Raw genomic sequence first — 11,893 nt, 5'->3', positions numbered from 1 at the left:
TGATATCCACTATAAAGTGAGACAGTGATATTCACTATAAAGTGAGACAGTGATATCCACTATAAAGTGAGGCAGTGATATCCACTATAAAGTGAGACAGTGATATCCACTATAAAGTGAGACAGTGATATCCACTATAAAGTGAGGCAGTGATATCCACTATAAAGTGAGACAGTGATATCCACTATAAAGTGAGGCAGTGATATCCACTATAAAGTGAGGCAGTGATATCCACTATAAAGTGAGGCAGTGATATTCACTATAAAGTGAGACAGTGATATCCACTATAAAGTGAGGCAGTGATATCCACTATAAAGTGAGACAGTGATATCCACTATAAAGTGAGGCAGTGATATTCACTATAAAGTGAGGCAGTGATATTCACTATAAAGTGAGACAGTGATATCCACTATAAAGTGAGACAGTGATATCCACTATAAAGTGAGGCAGTGATATCCACTATAAAGTGAGGCAGTGATATTCACTATAAAGTGAGGCAGTGATATCCACTATAAAGTGAGACAGTGATATTCACTATAAAGTGAGGCAGTGATATCCACTATAAAGTGAGGCAGTGATATCCACTATAAAGTGAGGCAGTGATATCCACTATAAAGTGAGGCAGTGATATCCACTATAAAGTGAGACAGTGATATTCACTATAAAGTGAGACAGTGATATCCACTATAAAGTGAGGCAGTGATATCCACTATAAAGTGAGACAGTGATATCCACTATAAAGTGAGACAGTGATATCCACTATAAAGTGAGGCAGTGATATCCACTATAAAGTGAGACAGTGATATCCACTATAAAGTGAGGCAGTGATATCCACTATAAAGTGAGGCAGTGATATCCACTATAAAGTGAGGCAGTGATATTCACTATAAAGTGAGACAGTGATATCCACTATAAAGTGAGACAGTGATATCCACTATAAAGTGAGGCAGTGATATCCACTATAAAGTGAGGCAGTGATATTCACTATAAAGTGAGGCAGTGATATCCACTATAAAGTGAGACAGTGATATTCACTATAAAGTGAGGCAGTGATATCCACTATAAAGTGAGGCAGTGATATCCACTATAAAGTGAGGCAGTGATATCCACTATAAAGTGAGGCAGTGATATCCACTATAAAGTGAGACAGTGATATTCACTATAAAGTGAGACAGTGATATCCACTATAAAGTGAGACAGTGATATTCACTATAAAGTGAGGCAGTGATATCCACTATAAAGTGAGGCAGTGATATCCACTATAAAGTGAGACAGTGATATCCACTATAAAGTGAGACAGTGATATTCACTATAAAGTGAGGCAGTGATATTCACTATAAAGTGAGACAGTGATATCCACTATAAAGTGAGACAGTGATATCCACTATAAAGTGAGGCAGTGATATCCACTATAAAGTGAGGCAGTGATATTCACTATAAAGTGAGGCAGTGATATCCACTATAAAGTGAGACAGTGATATTCACTATAAAGTGAGGCAGTGATATCCACTATAAAGTGAGGCAGTGATATCCACTATAAAGTGAGACAGTGATATTCACTATAAAGTGAGACAGTGATATCCACTATAAAGTGAGACAGTGATATTCACTATAAAGTGAGACAGTGATATCCACTATAAAGTGAGGCAGTGATATCCACTATAAAGTGAGGCAGTGATATCCACTATAAAGTGAGGCAGTGATATCCACTATAAAGTGAGGCAGTGATATCCACTATAAAGTGAGACAGTGATATCCACTATAAAGTGAGACAGTGATATTCACTATAAAGTGAGACAGTGATATCCACTATAAAGTGAGGCAGTGATATCCACTATAAAGTGAGGCAGTGATATCCACTATAAAGTGAGGCAGTGATATTCACTATAAAGTGAGGCAGTGATATCCACTATAAAGTGAGGCAGTGATATCCACTATAAAGTGAGACAGTGATATTCACTATAAAGTGAGACAGTGATATCCACTATAAAGTGAGGCAGTGATATCCACTATAAAGTGAGACAGTGATATCCACTATAAAGTGAGGCAGTGATATCCACTATAAAGTGAGGCAGTGATATTCACTATAAAGTGAGGCAGTGATATTCACTATAAAGTGAGACAGTGATATCCACTATAAAGTGAGGCAGTGATATCCACTATAAAGTGAGACAGTGATATCCACTATAAAGTGAGGCAGTGATATCCACTATAAAGTGAGACAGTGATATTCACTATAAAGTGAGGCAGTGATATCCACTATAAAGTGAGGCAGTGATATCCACTATAAAGTGAGGCAGTGATATCCACTATAAAGTGAGGCAGTGATATCCACTATAAAGTGAGACAGTGATATTCACTATAAAGTGAGACAGTGATATCCACTATAAAGTGAGACAGTGATATTCACTATAAAGTGAGGCAGTGATATCCACTATAAAGTGAGGCAGTGATATCCACTATAAAGTGAGACAGTGATATCCACTATAAAGTGAGGCAGTGATATTCACTATAAAGTGAGACAGTGATATCCACTATAAAGTGAGGCAGTGATATCCACTATAAAGTGAGACAGTGATATTCACTATAAAGTGAGGCAGTGATATCCACTATAAAGTGAGGCAGTGATATCCACTATAAAGTGAGGCAGTGATATCCACTATAAAGTGAGGCAGTGATATTCACTATAAAGTGAGGCAGTGATATCCACTATAAAGTGAGGCAGTGATATCCACTATAAAGTGAGGCAGTGATATTCACTATAAAGTGAGACAGTGATATTCACTATAACGTGAGGCAGTGATATTCACTATAAAGTGAGGCAGTGATATCCACTATAAAGTGAGGCAGTGATATCCACTATAAAGTGAGACAGTGATATCCACTATAAAGTGAGGCAGTGATATTCACTATAAAGTGAGACAGTGATATTCACTATAAAGTGAGACAGTGATATCCACTATAAAGTGAGGCAGTGATATCCACTATAAAGTGAGGCAGTGATATCCACTATAAAGTGAGGCAGTGATATTCACTCTAAAGTGAGGCAGTGATATCCACTATAAAGTGAGGCAGTGATATCCACTATAAAGTGAGGCAGTGATATCCACTATAAAGTGAGGCAGTGATATTCACTATAAAGTGAGACAGTGATATCCACTATAAAGTGAGACAGTGATATCCACTATAAAGTGAGGCAGTGATATCCACTATAAAGTGAGACAGTGATATCCACTATAAAGTGAGGCAGTGATATCCACTATAAAGTGAGACAGTGATATTCACTATAAAGTGAGGCAGTGATATCCACTATAAAGTGAGACAGTGATATCCACTATAAAGTGAGGCAGTGATATTCACTATAAAGTGAGGCAGTGATATTCACTATAAAGTGAGACAGTGATATCCACTATAAAGTGAGGCAGTGATATTCACTATAAAGTGAGACAGTGATATCCACTATAAAGTGAGGCAGTGATATCCACTATAAAGTGAGACAGTGATATTCACTCTAAAGTGAGACAGTGATATCCACTATAAAGTGAGGCAGTGATATCCACTCTAAAGTGAGACAGTGATATCCACTATAAAGTGAGGCAGTGATATTCACTATAAAGTGAGGCAGTGATATCCACTATAAAGTGAGGCAGTGATATTCACTATAAAGTGAGGCAGTGATATCCACTATAAAGTGAGGCAGTGATATCCACTATAAAGTGAGACAGTGATATCCACTATAAAGTGAGGCAGTGATATCCACTATAAAGTGAGGCAGTGATATTCACTATAAAGTGAGGCAGTGATATCCACTATAAAGTGAGGCAGTGATATTCACTATAAAGTGAGGCAGTGATATCCACTATAAAGTGAGGCAGTGATATTCACTATAAAGTGAGGCAGTGATATTCACTATAAAGTGAGGCAGTGATATCCACTATAAAGTGAGGCAGTGATATTCACTATAAAGTGAGACAGTGATATCCACTATAAAGTGAGGCAGTGATATCCACTATAAAGTGAGACAGTGATATCCACTATAAAGTGAGGCAGTGATATTCACTCTAAAGTGAGGCAGTGATATCCACTATAAAGTGAGACAGTGATATCCACTATAAAGTGAGACAGTGATATCCACTATAAAGTGAGGCAGTGATATCCACTATAAAGTGAGGCAGTGATATTCACTATAAAGTGAGACAGTGATATCCACTATAAAGTGAGACAGTGATATTCACTATAAAGTGCTGGGAAATAATCCTATTCGATGTGTTTTTGTCATTTTCTGTGCGTTTCCGGTGATGATGTGGGTGATATGTTACAATAGAATGGCAGCAAGCCCCAGAAATCTATCCTGCTATACTTACCCCTATATGTGTCAGGATACTCCGTGCCACATTTCACATGCTCTTCCATGTGTATTTATGTAATGTTAGTGAATTAATATTTCGCCAGAGAGAAAGGGGGTTTGGGGCCCCTGAAACCAAACGGCCCCGAGTTGGGGGTGTTCCCTTCATCTGGAGATGGCCCGAGGTAGCCTATATGCTAACACAGGGGTCTGTAACCCAAGATGTTGAAAGAGCCATTTTCAACCAAAAATAAATTCAAAATCTATCTGGAGCCGCAAAGAAAATTACACATTATAATGCAGCTTGCCAAGCTTTATTATCTCCCGGGTTGCAACGAAACTAGCAGAATTTAGCATGCTTTCCCTGGAAATGTCTTTCAACGTTACTTTTTTTGTTGTTTGATAGCTTCTCATAAACATACAGGCATTGGCTGTGAAGGCAAAAGCCTCTGTCCACGAACTGTTAAATCCTCTGTTTTTCGTCGGCTATCTTTATTTCTCTCCCTGTAGAAGCCATAGCGTAGCAGGCAGCAGCCTCACACACCCACCGGTTTGTTTATAATAGACACCTGGCTGGCACGGCACTGAGTGTGTCGCATGCTATGACGCAAATTTTAGTTTAGTTAAGTTTTCCAATTTTGTAAAAATGTGTAGAATAAATATTAAGAATGCTTGTCACGTTTGGCCTCCTACAGAAACCATAAATGAAAAATAATTGATTGCTACTTTTAATGCTACAGGGAGCCACTAGGGCCGCATGCGGCTCTAGAGCCACCTGTTGCAGACATAGACTGTAAAAAATATGGACAAAGCGTTCCCCGGGTCTAACATGAACGTAAAATGAAGCCTGTAATAATATGCTAATTCCTGATGTAAGTCGCCATCTTTGGTACCAGCTGGCCATTGGCTGGCTCCGTTTTGTATACCAGCTGGTCATTGGCTGCCCAGACAACGAGGCGGGACTTCCCCCCTTCTTCTCCGTTGGTTTTTATTTTGACTCGAGTGGGAGGGGAATCCCGATCATAGACTGTAACGGTAGCCACGCCCCTCAGAACATACGCAATGTTTTTTTTTCTTTATGGTCATTTTTTTAATTAATGGGACCATAATTTTCCAAAAAGAATATTATGACATTAGAAATGAGACTTTAAACTAGTGACTGGAAGCAGAAAGTATTCATGACCATGTTTATTAAGGTAATACAGTCTAGGTGAAGTTGGGCCAAAATACATGGGCCTCTATGGAGCTATGGGGCTTTTTGGGTCCAGCCCAGCGCCACAACAGGCCATTATATGAACTACCGATTTCAAATGAGGCTTCACGAAATATCTGGCCGACTGCCCCCCTGGTTGCAGACCCCTGTGCTAACAGGAAATAACAGTGGCAAAAACATCATGAGGGCTGCCTGGGTCTAGCTCCCAGACTTTACTCCAACGTAGAAAGACTTTGTTACAAGAAGTACAAGTCTGGAATTCAAGTTATTGACATAAAAATGTACAGTATCATAAGTAGGCCTACTCAGTCATTATTCAGAATATCACATTTAAACGTTTTCAAATGTAGGCTATAGGCCTATAATAGAAATGTTTTGAAAATAGCATTTCTACAAGCTCGCATTATTTGCGACACATATTGTGAGCTTGCAGATCGGCAATTTAAAATGTCTGAAATGTGTAGAGTGGATCATTTATGTTTTGTAATAATAATAATCAAAATCTACAAAGAAACTTTAACTCAAGTTTTCAAATAGGCCTAAATGTACACACACGCACACACACACACACACACAAGCACACAGCCACACACACACACACACACACACACACACACGCACACAGCCACACACACAGCCAAGCACGCACACACACAGCCACACACACACACACACAGCCACATACACACACAGCCACACATACACACAGCCACAGACACACAGCCACATACACACACAGCCACACATACACACAGCCACAGACATGCATGGAGGGCCCTGAATGGCATGACCAGTGTATGGAACTCCAATCTCCCCCGACAAATCAAACTCAGCTTCTTCTACGCAACAGTGGAGTCTGTTCTCCTATACGGCAGTGAATGCTGGACCCTGAAGCCAACCCTGCAGAAGTCCCTTGACGGGTGCTACACCAAAATGCTGCGTGCAGTGCTTAACATCAGCATGACTGTACATGTCACTAACAAGACTCTGTATGACGGATTACCAAGAGTGAGCCAGAAAATAGCAGCCAGGAGAATGAGACTAGCAGGACACTGCCAAAGGCATCAAGAACTGCCAGCCAGCAAACTGGTGCTCTGGGAACCAACACACGGGCATCGATCACGAGGACGTCCCACGCTAACATACGTGGATGTACTCAAGAGCGATGCAGGAGTGCAAAGTACCAACGAACTGGCCAGATGTATGGAGAACCGAGATGACTGGAAACGACGATGGAGGGCTCGTCTGAGGACGACCTAGAGAGAGTACAGACGCACACAGCCACACACACACACAGCCACACACACACGGCTGTCTGTTCTGACTGAGCAAGAGGAATCAGCCTGTCTGTAGTTCTGAAACTGAACCACAGCACTGGGAGAAGAGCTCCCTCCAGTGGCCATACATGACACTGCTTTATTTGCTGTAGGGGTGCACACGTTAATCGAACCAATCGACGTAATTGATTATATTATGAAAATAAATGAATCGTAAGCTAAGAACCTAACAGCGGAATATCTGTCTAATGAATGCTGTAATATATGCTGTCAAACGATTAAAAAACAAAAAAGGGGGGGGAAATTAATATACATTACACATTTTAATTAGATTATTGATTATGATTGTTTATTTCATTATTGATTGTTTATTTCAATACGGGGAAGCAGCTTTTTGCTTCTACGGGCCGTCGGCATGGAACAAGCTCCCACTGTACCTTCGTCAGGCAGCCTCTGTAGTTTAATAACACTGTACCTTCGTCAGGCAGCCTCTGTAGTTTAATAACACTGTACCTTCGACAGGCAGCCTCTGTAGTTTAATAACACTGTACCTTCGTCAGGCAGCCTCTGTAGACATTTTTAAAGCTCAGCTCAAGACCCACTTCTACAACATTGCTTTTAATTGATCTTTTTTTTTTTTTTTTTTTGTTATTCATGTCCTCACTGTATTGCATTACTGCTTGTTTTTTTTTAATGTCGTTGCCTTGCTTTTCTTTTATTCTCCATTGTTCTGTAAAGCACTTTGAGCTGCATTTCATGTCATGAAAGGTGCTATACAAATAAAGTTTTATTATTATTATTATTATTGTTGTTTATTGAATGGATCCCCATTAGCTGATGCTGTGGCGACAGCTAGTCTTCCTGGGGTCCATATAAAATACATACAAAAAATACATACGGCAATTACAAATACATTCAACAAAGTTAAATACATGAAAATACATAATTACAATTCATTCTATAACATTAAATGCAACACAATAAGAATAACATTATGGTCCTGTGGGGTCAGCTGTAGCAAGTGTTCCTTTAAAGCATATTGTAAAGATAATTTATGTTGTGTTATGTTAATGTGAGGCGGTCACATGTTCCAAAATGATATTGATCGATACATAACGGTTTGTTTAACCCATTCTGAACGGGCACCCATTTTGGTGTCGGCATCATGTTATGCTTTAGCTATTGAAAAATAGCAGATCTACAAGCTCATAGCGCGCCACCGAGTGGCGCGATACGAGCTTGTAGGTCTGCTATTTTTGAAAAATCGAAGAGCGACTGACATTTTTTTAGAATCTGATCTCAGGTCAGAATGGGTTCATCAGACCCAGTGTGTATCCGGTGGAAACCTCGTATGAATCTGATCTCAGGTCAGAATGTATTAAGGAGGTTCGTTTTTTGGAGCAGGGAGTGAGAAATGACCGAGGCTGGCAATTCTGCTGTCATGATTATGTCTGTCTGTCACTTGATTTGAAAAAGTAATCTGGTGTTTCATTAGAAATTGTGTTCCTTACAAACACGAGGACGAAGGAGAATGAATAAAGAGGACGGGACGCGAAGACCGTACGGGCGCCGCCATGTTGGCTCACATGGTGCTCCATGGAAGGACAGAAACATGCTCAGTTGAGACCAAGGAAGCTGAAGGAGGAAGTGTCGGCTGCATAAAGCCCACTGCGCATGTTTCTGTCCTTCCATGGAGCACCGTGGAGCCAACATGGCGGCGCCCGTACGGTCTCCGCGTCCCGTCCTCTTTAGACAGTCCTTGACCATGGCCTAGAATGAATAAAGAGGATGGTGCACGGAGGCGCGGCCTATAGGCTCCTTGGGAGGTTTGCACATGCTCAGTGTAAACAGGAACTGCGGTGATGGAGTGTTCCAGCAGAGTATTAAGGTGCATGAGAGTTGCTGACCCGGAACTGAAATGATAAAAATTATATCACAAAAAGAGAATATAGTACAAAGTAGATTTAGTTTTTTATTTTAAAAAGTATATCAATTTCATAACTGTGGGAAGAAATGTTGTGTATAACAGACTGAAAGATAAAGGACAAGTACATTCACTAAATGTTAATGTTTTTGTATATTTTCCTTTGTGGACTTTCCATGTTCTTTAGTACATTTGTCAAACCTTTATTTCTGTGAAATGACAAAGGATAACATGGATACTGTTCATTCAAGTGCTGTGGATGATACAAAACATTTGAAAAGGGAAGGGTGACGGCTGTTTAATTGAGCTTGTAGATCTGCTGTTTTTGAAAAATCGAAGAGCGACTGACATAGAAGACATTGTTAGAATCTGATCTCAGGTCAGAATGGGTTAAAGAGCTACATTATAAAGGGTCCATTTGGTTACCAGCTCCCCATCATTTAGCTGCATGGGAGACCACCTGGAACCCCCTCAAGGACCCCCTGGTACCCCCTGAAGGACCACCTGGAACCCCCTCAAGGACCCCTGGAACCCCCTCAAGGACCACCTGGAACCCCCTCAAGGACCCCCGGTGGTTAGAAAGTAGAAAGCAGAAATGTCTAATCTAATGTAATCTCTGTGACGTCACCGCCCACCACACTCAACAAACTGAGCACATTCCCGCTGCGCATTTGGCCAAACCGCCAAAAATGTGACAACACTATGAATAATTAATACACGACAACAGAACCACGACAGACTTTCAACAAACCGTTTATTAAATTCAGTTTATCATTTAAGGCACTTAGCAATGTATCCACAGAGCCTTTTACAGTAACATGTTTTATCATTTAGGCACTTAGTCATTTACAGTAACATGTTTTATCATTTAGGCACTGAGCCATTTACAGTAACATGTTTTAGAACACCACAAAGTTGGTACGGTGACTTTAAAATAAAATACACCATGAATTAAAATACACCATGAATTAAAATACACCATGAATTAAAATACACCATGAAATAAAATACACCATGAATTAAAATACACCATGAATTAAAATACACCATGAATTAAAATACACCATGAATTAAAATACACCATGAAATAAAATCCACCTTTGGCCCAGCCTGTAACAGGAACATCTGTTCACAGGCCTACAGTAAAAAAATCACACCCGTGTGAAGTGAGGGGCGCTCTTATCATCGTACATCATCTCATCCCGACCAATCACAATCTGCGTCCCCACCAGAGCATGTGAGCGAGGAGCGGAGCGGAGCGCGGAGCGGGGTAATAGGGGTAAGGGGTAATAGGGGTAAGGGGTAAGGGGTAATAGGGGTAATAGGGGTTAGGGGTAAGGGGTAATAGGGGTTAGGGGTAATAGGGGTAAGGGGTAATAGGGGTTAGGGGTAATAGGGGTTAGGGGTAATAGGGGTTAGGGGTAATAGGGGTAATAGGGGTTAGGGGTAATAGGGGTAATAGGGGTTAGGGGTAATAGGGGTAATAGGGGTAAGTAAACTAGTCGGCTAGCAGCTCCCTTTAATTCCTCTGAAGTGACGCAGAACTTTATTTCCAGTCCCCGTTCACAAAGAGCAACAGTCCCGTATTATAGCCTATGTTATATATTATTGGTCTATCAACTGCCAAGCTTGGCTAGCGGTTTACATCAATCATTGCCTCTCAAGCCCATATACGCGTAATCTGCTCCACGGACTGTCCATGACAATAGACACTACACATCACCAATGCACCGCTCATGGACTGTCCATGACAATAGACACTACATATCACCAATGCACCGCTCATGGACTGTCCATGACAATAGACACTACACATCACCAATGCACCGCTCATGGCCTGTCCATGACAATAGACACTACACATCACCAATGCACCGCTCATGGACTGTCCATGACAATAGACACTACACATCACCAATGCACCGCTCATGGACTGTCCATGACAATAGACACTACACATCACCAATGCACCGCTCATGGACTGTCCATGACAATAGACACTACACATCACCAATGCACCGCTCATGGCCTGTCCATGACAATAGACAACACACATCACCAATGCACCGCTCATGGACTGTCCATGACAATAGACAATACACATCACCAATGCACCGCTCATGGCCTGTCCATGACAATAGACAACACACATCACCAATGCACCGCTCATGGACTGTCCATGACAATAGACAACACACATCACCAATGCACCGCTCATGGCGTGGTCCACAGTTTACAGATCACTTTCACTTTGGGATTTGGACACATTATTATTATGCGACGATGGGTAGCCTACAGTAAGCATTGTGGAAACCAAATAGCCTGTACAGTGGACTGTAGGCCTAACATCGGTGCTCGTCATGTAACTTGCCTGTATCTAAACCAAATAGCCTGTACAGTGGACTGTGGGCCTAACATCGGTGCTCGTCATGTAACTTGCCTGTATCTTAACGTGTATTATGCGGTCTGCAGTGAACATTAACGTTTACGTCATACGGAGAGTTTACCGCGGGGATGTTGATTGATTAGGTCAGGATGACATTAGGTTATTATTCACTGATTGATTAGGTCAGGATGACATTAGGTTATTATTCACTGATTGATTAGGTCAGGATGACATTAGGTTATTATTCACTGATTGATTAGGTCAGGATGACATTAGGTTATTATTCACTGATTGATTAGGTCAGGATGACATTAGGTTATTATTCACTGATTGATTAGGTCAGGATGACATTAGGTTATTATTCACTGTGATTGATTAGGTCAGGATGACATTAGGTTATTATTCACTGTGCCCAGCTGGGTTTTAACCCATTCTGAACGGGTTAACCCATTTTGGTGTTAGCATCATGTCATGCTTTAGCTATTGAAAAAATAGCAGATCTACAAGCTCATAGCGCGCCACCGAGTGGCGCGCTATGAGCTTGTAGGTCTGCTATTTTTGAAAAATCGAAGAACGACTGACATTTTTTAGAATTTGATCTCAGGTCAGAATGCGTTAAATCAGACGAGTGTGTGTCCCAGTGGAAACCTCGTATGAATCTGATCTCAGGTCAGAATGCGTTAAATCAGACCAGTGTGTGTCCCAGTGGAAACCTCGTATGAATCTGATCTCAGGTCAGAATGCGTTA

Source organism: Protomyctophum parallelum, assembly GCF_964188405.1.
Source record: "Protomyctophum parallelum genome assembly, chromosome: 16".
In the NCBI taxonomy this organism is placed as follows: Eukaryota; Metazoa; Chordata; class Actinopteri; order Myctophiformes; family Myctophidae; genus Protomyctophum; species Protomyctophum parallelum.
The sequence above is the reverse complement of the archived record's forward strand: the minus strand, read 5'-3'. Positions refer to the sequence as shown.